Genomic DNA, 15,574 nt, shown 5'->3' on the forward strand with positions numbered 1-15,574 from the left:
GTGGCTTTAACTGTCTTTATTGGGTGGACCAATCAAACATCTGGAAATATATCAAATTTAAGACACACAAAAAATGAAATCAAGGCTCTCGTGAATTTCATTAAACTCCTTTATTAATAAATGGTCAAAACACATGAAAGGGTCAAAGTATCAAGCCCTTCAGATTCCCAAATGCTTTAAAAGAGGTGGAAAGGGAGGGAAAGACAGTGATTCAGTTCTGCACACTAACAGAAATAAGAGAGTCCCTATCAGAGATGAAGAGTCTTTATCAAATACACTTTCAATCAGGCTAATGACAGACATTTGAAAGGGGACCCTAGGAGCAGTCTGATTTCTTCAGAATCTCAGTGACAGTGTGGCAGCCCTGCTTTGCCTCGCAGGTCACTGAGACCCCCTGGGTCCATTCCTGGAGAGGGAGGGTCAGGGTGTTGCTCCAGCTGTACAGGCCGTCCTTCTGTGGGCCCAAGCGACTGGTCTCTCCGCTCCTGCTGCTCCCCGCTACCTTCCAGCTCAGCGTCCAGTCGGACGGGAAGCCTCCGTTAGCCAGGCACATCAACGTGGCTGAACTCCCGCTGGTGTGCAGGGGGGGCAGGACTGTGAGTTTGGGAGTGGTGTCACCTGAGAAATAAAGCGAAGAGGTACAAGAAGGAATAAACAAGGTCGTCTTTTGTACATATTATACAGATGCAATCTGATGGTACATTACAGTGAATGTTAAAAACAATTACTTTGCGACTGTCTCCAGCGAAATAACGCAAAAGAGGTAGCCTATAGAAAGCAAAAAACGAGGTCATCTGCTGAAAAATGACACCACTACCTTTAATGTGATATTGCATATGCAATATGATGGTACATTAACATTATAGATACACTCTAACTAGCGATTACGTTTTTAAACAATCTGGAAGAAGCTACTGACAAGCTCCTTGATTAGAAAGACTATCTTAAAAAGGCTTCGCAACAGACATATAACCTATCTGCGCAAGTGCCATAACTATTAAAAACACGTCTGAAAGACAGACATTATCAGCGCAAATGCTTTAACTATGGTGTGAATATTGTGGAGAAATGTCTCAGTGCAACATCATGACGCATTTCAGAGTTTTAGGTCGGTGTCGGTCTAACGGATTACCCACTTTCTGACGCGGAGCACCTACCAGAGAAAAACGAATTTATAAACCCTGTAGGGCAGTAAATATCTTCCCACCACCAGTTTTCCAAATACACACGAGCTGGTGTATTCTTAGTCAGTATACACAGTTCCAAGTAAAATTTACAGTTACGGTCAAAGCACAGAGGCTATTCAATACGAAAAGACAGACTTCAACACTACCATTACCACGAAGTAACAAGCATGAAATATATTCTTTCCTACTTTCTGAAAACACATGCAAGGGATGTCTAATATTTAAATGGATTATGAGGGTGAAAAATGTGAGTCAATAGGCTACAGACAATTTACAAAAAAAGTTAGTATACGACTATACAGATCAAAGTACACGTTCTACACCGTCATAAACTGCACTGCTCATAGCGCAACATATTAAGACTTACTGACAGAACAATCAAAATGTATGCAGGATAATACTGACAGAATAATCCAAATGTATGCAGAATAATACACATACTGACAGAATAATCTAAATGTATGCAGAATAATACACATACTGACAGAATAATCCAAATGTATGACCGTGTACTTACTTCCAACGTCAAGTCTACTGCCGCCTCCAAACGTGTACCACAGTGATACAAACACTATCTGTGGCCGTACAAAAACCCCTCCTCTGACGCGCACTAGTAAGATAGCTTTATTTTTTGATATCACAGGCTAAATTGGCTCAGCTAAGCTATGCCACCAATCATATTAGTCATAACGAATGGAACACGCACACAATTACATCAGTAGCCTATTTTGTTGCATTACCAAATCAGTCTAACAAGTGTATGACTTATCTGCCTTATAAAGGACACCATTGAAACATATATTAATTTCAAATCCAAATGATAAAATGAAAGCAAATTAACCAAAGCGTTACGATGTAGACCAATATATCATAAACGATCAAAGATGATATTACTTACTTCCAACATCAAGTCTTGTGCCGCCACCGAAAGTCAACCACAGTGATACAGTCTCATAGAGACGCTGTACAAAAACCTCTTCAAGGTACAGCGAGTCTGACTGACAGCAATACAGTTACTGTTACATTCAGGGGAACAGTTAACCAGATCACGAATTGTGTCATGGTTAATTTCAGGTTTAAAATTTTAAATATCTTCCATCAGGACAAGAATGAATGCCATTTTTTTTTTTTCATTTCATGAATGCAAACCAGCTTTAATAAGTTTGCCCAAACAACATTCAATCTCATAATTGTTATCATTAAAAAGAAGACATTCTACAGTATGGCAATTCTCCCTTCAGTGGTAGACAGGTTTGGGTGCTTTATTCCCGACAGTGGAGTCAGGTGCACAGATTGAAATGTAAACTGGCTTCAGGTTTAGATCACAGGTCTAGTCCAGGGGTGCTTATTGTATGACTACAGCAGTGCAATAAGGGAAGAGTATGGTTCACCTATACAGGAAGTAATGTGATGATACCATGTGATAATGAATTTAGCAGAACAATAAAGCCATTCGCATTATTTCTGTCATACTCAAACTGCTCCATTTCATTGATCCTGGAGGTTGCTCTCAGTTCAGATGTGGATCTGAGGATTGTTTAGTCTTTCTGTCAGTAAGTAGGACCACACTGGCCTATCAGTTATTGCTGTTAGCCCAGATACATCTAATAAAACATAATTTAGGGTTAGACTGTTGGTCTTCTTTATTCATTTTTAATGAGCAAAGAGAATGGGGATCAGAAGGTGCCCGTTAGAAACTGAGGAGGTTGGACATATTTGCATAACCAAAGTGTGAACCTTTTGCTCTTGAGAGCTTTATATCTCAGAAAGAGTAGAACTGGAACACTGAACACCAGCCTGTTTTAGAAGAACAACCTGGCAAGAATGACTTTTCTCATTAAATTCCTCTGGGCACTCCTGTTCTGTATTCCAGTTAATTTATTTCTGAAACTGAAATGGATTTTTCAAAATTATTTGACAACTTGTTTTACAAACCGATATGCTATTAAATATTTGTATTATTTCAGAATGCAGGTGCCAGTACATTGTGACTCAGACTCCAGCAGTGAAAGCTGTTCTTGCGGGAGAAATCATCAAACTGGACTGCAGAAGTAGCAGCCCCATCTCAGGCTGTAGCAACTGTGTCTCCTGGTATCTTCAGAAAACTGGAGAAGCTCCCAAACTTTTAATATATGACATTAGCTCACGTTATGGTTCAACTCCAAATCGATTTGTTGGTGAAGGATCCAGTTATGGGAGTGACTTTAGTCTGACCATCAGTAATGTCAAGGCTGAGGATGCAGGAGTTTACTACTGTCAGACTTACCACTATCCCAACAGTAAAGTTGTGTTCACACAGTGATAAAGCGCCGTACAAAAACCTCCCTCAGTCAGGCTCCACATGACTGCACTGCTGCTGCTGCAGGAGGTGCTGAAGCATCACAGGAGCAGAAGGTTACACGGCACAACTACATGTTTGAAGGAAACATGTTTCTGCACATTTATAATGGAAACAAACAGTATGACATATGTACTGTTAAATACTGCCGTTAGATTTTAATCAGCCTATAAATAGAAGAGAATATTGTGATGTCAAAGGTGAAAAAGCATATACAGCAGAAAGGAGATTATGCCAGGGTCATGTCCAATCCAGTTCTGCTCATCATCTGAGGTCCCCTTGTTCTCATCCATCTCCACTGGTGCACTCATCCTACTACAAACTGTTCAGTCCTCTACCTGACTGTTACACAATCCACTTTACCAGAGGACACTGGGCCTGTCTCCTTCTCCATCTTCCTGCTATGTTCATTATGGAGATTCTGTCTCCTTATCTGGAAGACAGGTTTGGGATATTCTCCAAGATAGGTATACTGGTATGACTAAAATGTTTCTCTCTGTTTGGAGAATACGCGTAATTTTGTTCCCAGATCAAAATGAGTTAAAAAGTAACTGAAGCTTTAGTGTATATTCAGTGTAAATGCTTGCACAGTGAAATGCTCAGGTTGGGTGTCCTGTGTGATGGCTGTCTCTTTGACCACCTGGCCAAACACCAGAGATCTTTGTCCACCTTCTTGATTTAATCATCGTCAGAGTGAATTTTGCCTTGCAGCTGCACATGACTGCATTGCTGCAGCTGGGAAGAACTGTAGAGTCCTCTAACAGCGTAACCGTGGCATATCAGTCATGGCTTAAATGAACTGATCCAATAAGTTTTCTCAGGTAATCTCAGTCATCTAAAACTCATACACCACAACACTCAGTGCCAGACCAGTACACACGGGACACTGTTGGCCTCTTTTCTGCATCTGTTACTCCAGGGCTGAACTGAGGCCTTCTGGGCCATGACCCCAGTCCTGCGTCAGAGATGAAAACACAGAAAGTCTGAAGGTTTTCCACAAACAAGGAGGTTTTACCCCATGAAATGGGCAGGGGCTCTCATGTGAATGACCATACCTCCCCCACATTACCTATGCTGCTCATAGTTCTGTTTTTAGATGGTTCTGGTAGTCTCCTCTTACGACTCTGAATAAACTGCACTGCATAGCATAGACTCCCTTCAAGTGGACCTCAGTAGGACCAGATAGTGAGTGCATGCGATGGGCTGGAATTTTCATGTGAATGACAGGTGTATCCACAGGCAGGATGCTATCATTCAGTTAGTACTTCTCATGTAATTTTCTGATTCTAAAATTAATGTTGAACTCTCCTCTCCTCTCCTTTCTGTTCATTTTCCCTCTGTTGTTTTCTCCTCTAAGTCTGCAGCAGTAGTGCAGTCATCAATTACCTGTCTCACCCCCCTCCCTCACATCTGTTCTCTGCTCTCCTCCTCCTCATGGCATAACTACAAACTGCTATAAGCAAGGATGTGAATATTGACTTCCAGACCACTTGTGTAGTTACTGTGTATCACACCCTTCAGCACCTGCAGTGAGCTCCAGCAGCAGAGTGCAGTCATGTGGAGCCTGACTGAGGGAGGTTTTTGTACGGCGCTTTATCACTGTGTGAACACCCAGCTACTGCTTATAATGTGTGCACTCTGACAGTAGTAAACTCCTGCATCCTCAGCCTGGACATTACTGATGGTCAAAGTGAAGTCACTGCCAGTTCCACTGCCACTGAATCTTGATGGAGTCCCAGACTGAAGTGTTTTGGCGTAGCTGATTATGAGTTTAGGAGCTGATCCAGGCTTCTGTTGGTACCAGAACAAGTAAGATGACCCATGCACATTACTGCTGGTTTTACAGTTCAGAGTGACTGATACTCCCTGTTTAACAGCTTTCACTGCAGGAGTCTGAGTCACAGTTACCTGTCCATATGACTCTGTTCAGAAAATAGAAAGAATTCAGAGAAATATTTAACCTCACATACGTATTTCTATTACATACGTATTTCTATTACATATGTATTTCTATTTTTTTAAAAGAGGATGAATTATAAAAAAGACTCTTACTCTGAAAGCAGAGGACAAGTGTCCAGAGGAACATGAAGATGAAAGTCATTGTTGAGTTGTCCACTATGAGAATCAGCTCTTACCCATGAGGTGGTGAACTCACAGGGCTATAAATAATCCCCCCAAGACTAGAACTGTGACCACTCATGCAAACTGACACATGTAGCCTATGTAAATGATCTTCCTGAGTGAAACAGACTGCTGTGTCAACACTCCCATCTAATATGTGTCCTTTGATCTCTTAGTGGTTAGAAATGATATAGCAGCATTATTTCATACAAACCTACTAGTGTCATGTTAACCAGGTGTGTCAAACACAGTGTCCACATCATACTTGATAATACATTAATTATTGTTGAAATATTGTTTAGTCAGTTCAATGTTCTAATTCAAGAGATTCACATCTGACAAAAGTGTTTGTGTGTTCTTCCAGTCATGATTATTACAGTAGTGTCATCATCATATTACACACCACTGCTCTGTCACCATGGACAGCTCTCACGTGGATTATGCTTTGGGTTCTGAGACGGACATCAGAAATAAATACAGTTCAAATAGAAATGAACTTGGTTAAAAGCCAACACAGTTGTCTTCCCATAACCTTTTCAAACCATCAGATCAAGATAGAAAGATTGATAGAGTCTCTCTCCTCTGTAATACTGGCCCACAGCTTATGGTGACTCAGGTCCCTGGTCTAAGAAACAGTTCTGAGATCTGTAAGGAGAAGACCATTCTTTATAAAACTGATCATAGATTAGGATAATTAGTGAAAAGACAAATGTGTGTCCAGACACTTCAAGCAGGCAGTGTTCTGACCATCTCTTATATACATCAGGTGGATATCTCTCTTTCATTAAACACAGGTCATCTAGGGTTGGTGCTTTTGGGGAGAAGAGATGTGAGCTGGAAGTGTGCTGTTTGCTCTGCTGCGTTCTCCTCAGCATCTCCAGAGGACCAATCAAAGGACTGTTTGGGAGAGAATGTTCTTAGGCTTTGGGGCAGAATGTGGCCTTAAGGTATCGTCTTGTGGCAAATGCATAGCTCCCTTGAACTCACGCAATCATGTTTATTTGCTCGTTCAAGTATGTTTGATCTAATTGGCATCTAATAAGTTTAAGTATACCGTTTATTGTACTGATAAACTGTTCTGGCATGTTCCATTCATATAGTTCCTTGTGTATCATGCCATTACATAAACTAACACGATTGGGCATTTAGTGTTTGGTGATACTGTGATACACACATTATTATTATATTATTATTACAAACTGATCTAAGCAAGGATGTGAATAATGACTTCCAGACCACTTGTGAAGTAACTGTGTATCACACCCTTCAGCACCTGCAGTGAGCTCCAGCAGCAGTGCAGTCATGTGGAGCCTGACTGAGGGAGGTTTTTGTACGGCGCTTTATCACTGTGTGAACACATAGCCACTCGGAATGTGTAAACTCTGACAGTAGTAAACTCCTGCATCCTCAGCCTGGACATTACTGATGGTCAGAGTGAAGTCACTGCCTGTTCCACTGCCACTGAATCTGGATGGAGTCCCAGACTGAAGGGTTTTGGCATAATAGATCAGGAGTTTAGGAGCTGTTCCAGGTTTCTGTTGGTACCAGGCTAAACAATTTGTATTATATACATCACTGCTGGTTTCACAGTTGAGAGTGACGGATCCTCCCTGTTGAACAGCTTTCACTGCAGGAGTCTGAGTCACAGTGAACTGTCCATATGACTCTGTTCAGAAAGCAGAAAGAATTCAGATAAATATTTAACCTCACATACGTATTTCTATTATTTTTTTGAAAGAGGATGAATTAAAAAATAGTCTTACTCTGAAAGCAGAGGACAAGTGTCCAGAGGAACATGAAGATGAAAGTCATTGTTGAGTTCTCCACTATGAGAATCAGCTCTTACCCATGAAGTGGTGAACTCACAGGGCTATAAATAATCCCCCCAAGACTAGAACTGTTACCACTCATGCAAACTGTCACATGTAGCCTATGTAAATGATCTTCCTGAGTGAAACAGACCGTTAGAGTAACAGTAATGATTATTATGTACACACACATAGATGTAGATGTGATTAGACGGGAAATATCTTTCTATGAAATTGGTAGATTGATTGATAGATTATTGAACAGGTTTTGGGCTCTGTAAAGTGCTTTGAGACATCATGTGTTGTTAATGGTGTTATATATACATTAAATAAATAAAAGTCAATTGAAGTCTCTTGATATTTTGGCAAGGTCGTGTTCTAATTATGTCATGTACAAATCAGATGAACCAGAGACCATAACTACTGTTCCAGATTCTCACCGGATTGTTACACAGATTACTTAGACTAATGCCAAGACCTCAGTATGGCAGACTAACTGGTGACATCAGACACAGCAGTCTGTCCGTGTCCAGTGCTCAAGCGTGTCTCTTTCCAAGATCACCAGGATGGCGATCAGCAACACCGCAAAACATATGTGAATCAGGATGTTTATCGGCAGGGAAACTACAGATAGCTGATGCTATCCGTCAGCTTGTCTCCAGATATCCCCAGATGGCAAGTTACAGAATTTGTCTCTCTCTCCTAGTCCAACAGTGTACTCTAGTGGTGGGAAAAACACACTGCACAAAAGTTCTGATGTTGCATATAATGTCACCTGCAACAAAGGCACATTCACAGCCTACATGGGCATAGATGTGATTGGTAGGGAAATATTTTTCTATGAAATGGATAGATTGATTGATAGATTATTGATCAGGTCTTGGGCTCTGAACAGTACAGTGTCTCTGAACAGCGCCACGAGACAGCGTCTGTTGTTCATGGTGTTATTTATACATTATATAATTAAAAGGGAATGAAGTCTCTTGATATTTTGTCAAGGTGATGTATAAGGTCTCATGTATAAACCTGGTGAATTTATCACCCTCAGTGAACAGAGTACACTCATTTAGCTCTATAAGAAATATGAAATAGAGATTGAACTGAATCCACTAACTGTAAAAATGAACTGTAAATACGTAATCACAATTACGTTTTTATTACGACAATTACTTTATTATTATCCAAAACACTGTTGGAACAAGTTGCTGTTAATATTGTTGTTAATGCATCTTCCTTTACAGATGACGATACAGTACCTGTGCTTCTGGATGAGAGCAGCTCCTTACTGGCTTTCCGATGAGAGACTCTGATGGACTCAGGTTCAGGTTCAGATGACCCACAGGCTTCTAATATGGCCTGGCCTTCATCTGGCCCTGATCAGTGTTGATCTTCCCAGGATCTCACACTACAGCAGTAAGACACGAGTGAGTGGGGGTGATAAAGGATATCCTCACAGTAACTATGGTAACTACAGCAGTATAACACGAGTGAGTGGGGGTGATGAAGGATATCCTCACGGTAACTATGGGGTTGGTGATGGCCTGGTGGTACCTTCATGTGTGAATGAAGCTAAATATAGTTAAGAGCCTCGTCATGCAATGCCATGTCTCAGAATACCTGAGTTGTCCTGACTGAAAGTAAAGCAGTGTAACTGAGCACAGCTGTCTCAGTGCAGTTTCTGGCTGTAGGTGTAACCCAGGAAACAGAGCTCTCTGTGGGGGAAACTTCTATTTGCAGGCCTGAGTGGGTCTGCTAGTCCCAGAATAGAGCAGCGCTATCGCCAGATATTTCAAGATTTCTCAAGGGATTTACATTACGGGACATTACATAAAGTCATTTTGAGCAAGTATAAGAACTTTGTTAGTGTCATTCTCTGTACTTTAAGGATATACATTTACATTTCAACATTATTTGTGCGGTGGCTTTATCCTTCATCGTGTGCAGTGCAAATAAACCTTGAACTCATGACAAAACACATACAAAATCAAGTATCTGATGATTTTCATCAAACTCATTTATTAATAAATGGTCAAAACACATGAAAGGGTCAAAGTAACAAGCAAAAAGCTGTAAAAGAGGTAAAAAGAGAGAGTCCCTATCAGAGATGAAGAGTCTTTATCAAATACACTTTTAATTAGGCTAATGACAGACATTTGAAAGGGGACCCTAGGAGCAGTCTGATTTCTTCAGAATCTGAGTGACAGTCTGGCAGCCCTGCTTTGCCTCGCAGGTCACTGAGACCCCCTGGGTCCACTCCTGGAGAGGGAGGGTCAGGGTGTTGCTCCAGCTGTACAGGCCGTCCTTCTGTGGGCCCCAGCGACTGGTCTTCCCGCTCCTGCTGCTCCCCGCTACCTTCCAGCTCAGCGTCCAGTCGGACGGGAAGCCTCCGTTAGCCAGGCACATCAACGTGGCTGAACTCCCGTTGGTGTGCAGGGGGGGCAGGACTGTGAGTTCGGGAGTGGTGTCACCTGAGAAAAAAAGCGAAGAGGTACAGGAAGGCATACATGAGATTGTCATTTGTCACGTTGAAAAACATCTCTTTTAATGTGATATTACAGATGCAATATGATGGTACATTACAGATACACTGGCTCTTGGTCTAAGTAACATGTTCTATTCAGCGATTCTGTTTTTAAACAGGATAGGCTACATGTTGATGCATTCAGCTACTGACAACATGCGCTCGCTGATTCGAAAGATTAGCCTAAAATGACTTCGCATAGGCTCCGCAAATGCCATAACTATTACCCCAAAAAGACTTCGCAAAGACAAGGACTGTGAATATTGTGGAGAAATGTCTGTGCAACATCACGACACATTTAAGAGTTTGAGGTCAGCGTCAGTCTAACGGATTACCCACTTTCTGACGCGCAGCAACTAAGAGTAGCCTAGAGTAACACGAAGTTATAAACCCCGTAAGGCAGTTCATATATTCCTACCACGAGTTTCCCAAATACACAACCGCACGCGTATTTTGAGTCAATATACACAGTTCCAAGTAAAATTTACAGTTACGGTCAAAGCACAGGGGCAACATTCAATAGGAAATGACATACTTCAATACTACCACCACTAACACGAATTTACAAACATGAAACATATTCCTTCATATTTTCTGAAAACACATGCAAGGGATGTCTAATTTTTTAAAGGGATTATAAGGGTGATGTGAGTCAATACACACATTTTACAAAAAAAGTAAGTGTTCGACTACACAGATGAAACCACACGTTCTACACTGTTACGAAAGGTGCGAAGATGTTTTCAGAGTTATTGGTAGCCGTCATACACTGCACTGCTCATAGCGCAACATATTAGGACTTTAGTAACACACACACACATTCTTACAGAATAATGCATAACTGTTTACTTACTTCCAACGTCAAGTCTACTGCCGCCTCCAAACGTGTACCACAGTGATACAAACGCTATCTGTGGCCGTACAAAAACCCCTCCTCTGATGCGCACTAGTAGGATAGCTTTATTTTTTGATATCGCAGGAAAAATCCGCTCAGCTAAGCTATGCCCCCAATTATATAATTCATAAAACGAATAAAACATGCACAAAACTACATCAGTAGCCTATTTCGTTTCATTACCAAACCAGACTTGCAAGTGAATGATTTATCTGCCTAATAAAGCACACCATTGAAACAACATGTATTAATTTCAAAACCAAATGGTACAATGAAGGCAATTTAACGTTAAGCGTTAAGATGAAAACCAATATATTATATAGGACCAAAGATGATATAACTTACTTCCAACATCAAGTTTTGTGCCGCCACCGAAAGTCCACCACAGTGATACAGTCTCATAGAGACGCTGTACAAAAACCTCTTCACGGTTCAGCGACTCTGACTGACAGCAATACAGTTACTGTTACATTTAGGGGAACAGTTTACCAGATCACGAATTCTGTCATGGTTAATTTCGGGTCTAAAATTTAAATGTCTTCAATCAATACGAATGAATCTCATTCTTTTTTTTCACATTTCATAAATGCCAACCAGCCTTAATAGGCCAAGTTTGCCCAAACGACATTCAATCTCATAAATTGTTAAAAAGAATTAGACAGTAGACATTCTACAGTACAGTATGGCAATTCGCCCTTTAGTGGTTTGAAGACAGATATGTTTGAGTGCTATTCCCAACAGTGGAGTCAGGTGCACAGATTGAAAAGTAAACCGTCTCAGGGGTTCAGGGGTGCTTATTGTATGACTACAGCAGTGCAATAAGGGAAGAGTATGGTTCACCTCTACAGGAAATAGTGTTGATACCATGTGATAATGAGTTTAGAAGAACAATAAAGCCATTTGTATTATTTCTGTCATACTCAAACTGCTCCATTTCATTGATCCTGGAGGTTGCTCTCAGTTCAGATGATCTGAGGATTGTTTAGTCTTTCTGACAGTAAGTAGGACCACACTGCACTGGCCTATTAGTTATTGCTGTTAGCCCAAATAAATCTAGCAAAACATCATTTAGGTTTAGACTGTTGGCCTACTGAAGAATCTTCTTTATTCCTTTTCAGGAGCATATGGAGTGGGGATCAGAAGGTGCCAGTTTGAAACTGGGGAGGTTGGACATATTTGCATAACCAAAGTGTGAACCTTTTGCTCTTGAGAGCTTTATATCTCAGAAAGAGGAAAACTTGAACACTGAACACCAGCCTGTTTTAGAAGAACAATCTGACAAGAATGACTTTTCTCATTAAATTCCTCTGGGCACTCCTGTTCTGCATTCCAGGTAATTTATGCTGCAAACTGAAATTGATTCTTTGAAATAATTGTACAATGTGTTTTACAAACCAGTATGCTATGAAATGTTTGCAAATTTTCAGAATGCTGGGGCCAGTACAGTGTGACTCAGACTCCAGCAGTGAAAGCTGTTCTTGTGGGACAAACTATCAAACTGGACTGCAGAAGCAGCAGCCCCATCTACAGCAGCTACCTCCACTGGTATCTTCAGAAAACTGGAGAAGCTCCCAAACTTTTAATACAATACATGAACTCACGTTTTGGTTCAACTCCAAGTCGATTTGTTGGTGGAGGATCCAGTGGGGGGAGTGACTTTACTCTGACCATCAGTAATGTCCAGGCTGAGGATGCAGGAGTTTACTACTGTCAGACTGTACACTATCCCAACAGTAAATATGTGTTCACACAGTGATAAAGCGCCGTACAAAAACCTCCCTCAGTCAGGCTCCACATGACTGCACTGCTGCTGCTGCAGGAGGTGCTGAAGCATCACAGGAGCAGAAGGTTACACGGCACAACTCTACATGTTCAAAGGATATATGTTTCTGCACATTTATAATGTAAACAAATAGTATGACAAATCCACTGTTAAATACTGGTGTAAGATTTTAATTAGCTTATAAATAAAATAGAATATTGTGAAGTTAAAGGTGGAAAAGCAAATAGCCAATCCAGTTCTGCTCATCATCTGAGGTCCCCTTGTTCTCATCCATCTCCCCTGGTGCACTCATCCTACTAAGCACTGTTCAGTCCTCTACCTGACTGTAACACAATCCACTTTACCAGAGGACACTGGGCCTGTCTCCTTCTCCATCTTCCTGCTATGGTAATTATGGAGATTCTGTCTCCTTATCTGGAGGACAGGTTTGGGATATTCCCCAGGATGGGTGTGTTTGTATAACTCCAGTATTTCTCTGAGTTTGGAGAGCAAGTGTAATGTTGTACGCAGATCAAAAACAGTTAAAGAGTAACTGGTTCTTTAGTGTATATTCAGTGTTAATGCTTGCACAGTGAAATGTTCAGGTTGGCTGTCCCTGTGTGATGGCTGTCTCTTTGACCTCCTGGCCAAACACCAGAGATCCATGTCCACCTTCTGGATTTAATCATAGTCAGAGTGAAATCTGCCTTGCAGCTGCACATGACTGCATTGCTGCATCTGGGAAGAACTCCAGAGTCCTGTAACAGTGAAACTGTGGTATGGCAGTCATGGCTTAATTGAACTGATCAAATACGTTTCAAAAACTCAAACACCTCAACACTCAGTGCCAGACCAATAGGGACACTGTTGGCCTCTTTCGTGCCAGCCCAAGGCTTTCCCTCTGGCATAAACTCCAGTGATTAGCCCCGGTATTCTGCTTCTGTTACTCCAGGGCCGAACTGAGGCCTTCTGGACCATGAACCCAGACCAGCGTCAGAGATGAAAACACAGAAAGTCTGAAGGTTTTCCACAAACAAGGAGGTTTTACCCCATGCGATGGGCAGGGGCTCTCATGTGAATGACCATACCTCCCCCACATGACCTATGCTGCTCATAGTTCTGTTGTTAGATGGTTCTGTTAGTCTCCTCTTACGACTCTGAATAGACTGCACTGCATAAATTCCCTTCGAGTGGACCTCAGTGGGACCAGATAGTGAGTGCATGTGATGGGCAGGGGTTCTCATGTGAATGACAGAGTGGTATCCACAGGCAGGATGCTATCATTCAGTTTGTACTTCTCATGTAATTTTCTCATGGCATAACTACAAACTGATATAAGCAAGGGTGTGAATAATGACTTCCAGACCACTTGTGTAGTTACTGTGTATCACACCCTTCAGCACCTGCAGTGAGCTCCAGCAGCAGAGTGCAGTCATGTGGAGCCTGACTGAGGGAGGTTTTTGTACAGCGCTTTATCACTGTGTGAACACATAGCTACTGTGGTAACTCTGACAGTAGTAAACTCCTGCATCCTCAGCCTGGACATTACTGATGGTCAGAGTGAAGTCACTGTGTGTTCCACTGCCACTGAATCTGGATGGAGTCCCAGACTGAAGTGTTTTGGCGTATTTGATTATGAGTTTAGGAGCTGCCTCAGGTTTCTGTTGGTACCAGAATATGTAAGGGTCTGATGACCCTGCATTGTACACATTACTGCTGGTTTTACAGTTGAGCGTGACTGATCCTCCCTGTTGAACAGCTTTCACTGCAGGAGTCTGAGTCACAGTGACCTGTCCATATGACTCTGTTCAGAAAACAGAAATAATTCAGAGAAATATTTAACCTCACATACCTTTTTACATTTTTTTTTGAAAGAGGATGAATTCAAAAAAAGAAGCTTACTCTGAAAGCAGAGGACAAGTGTCCAGAGGAACATGAAGATGAAAGTCATTGTTGAGTTCTCCACTATGAGAATAAGCTGTTACCCATGAAGTGGTGAACTCACAGGGCTATAAATAATCCCCCCAAGACTAGAACTGTGACCACTCATGCAAACTGACACATTTACTGTATGTAAATGATCTTCCTGAGTGAAACAGACTGCTGTGTTAACACTCAGATCTAATATGTGTACTTTGAACTCTTAGCAGTTAGAAATGATGAAGCAGTATTATTTTATACAAAACTATAGTGTCATGTAAACCAGGGGTGTCAAACACAGTGTCCACGTTATGCCTGACAATAAATTAATTATTGTTTTGTTAGTTCAATTTTACATTCAAACTGTTCCTCTTTAATTACAATCATGTTTATTGTATCAGTAAACTCCTGCATCCATTGCTGATTGTCAGAGTTAAGTCACGGTGAGTTCCACTGCCTCTTAAACTGGATGGAGTCCCAGACTGAAGTGATTTGGGATCATAGATCAGGAGTTTAGGAGCTGCCCCAATCCCCCCAGAATTCCCCCAAGACTAGAACCGTGACCACTCATGCCAATGACACATCTACTGTATGGAAATTATTTTCCTGAGTGAAACAGACTGCTGTGTCTGCACTCACATCTAATATTTAACCTTTGATCTCTCTCTTGGTGGTTAGAAGTGATGAAGCAGAAGCAGCATTATTTGTTACAAAGCAACATACTGTCATGTAAAGCAGGTGTGTCAACCATACTCTGTCCACATTACACTTGATAATAAATCAATTATTGCTTTGTCAGTTTACTGTTATTAGTCAAGAGATTCACATAAAGTGTTTCTGTGTTCTTCCAGTCATGATTATTACAGGAGTGTCATCATATTACACACCACTGCTCTGTCACCATGGACAGATCTCACGTGGCTTATGCTTTGGGTTTTGTGATGAACATCAGAAATAAATACAGTTAAGATAGAAATAACATCAGGTACAAGCCAAAACAGTTGTCTTCCCGTAACCTTTTC

At 41.3% G+C, this 15,574-nt stretch overlaps 1 gene segment (V, D, J or C); it reads right to left on the reverse strand.

The window, feature by feature from the left end:
* Positions 1 to 316: 316 nt before the first annotated feature.
* LOC308375267 (Ig kappa chain V-VI region NQ2-6.1-like) lies at positions 317 to 5,626 on the reverse strand. The segment is given in 3 exons: positions 5,578 to 5,626; positions 5,169 to 5,447; positions 317 to 618 (listed from the first exon to the last, which is right to left on the reverse strand).
* Positions 5,627 to 15,574: the final 9,948 nt, after the last annotated feature.

The sequence above is a fragment of the Sprattus sprattus genome (genome assembly GCF_963457725.1).
Source record: "Sprattus sprattus genome assembly, chromosome: 14".
Classification (NCBI taxonomy): domain Eukaryota; kingdom Metazoa; phylum Chordata; class Actinopteri; order Clupeiformes; family Clupeidae; genus Sprattus; species Sprattus sprattus.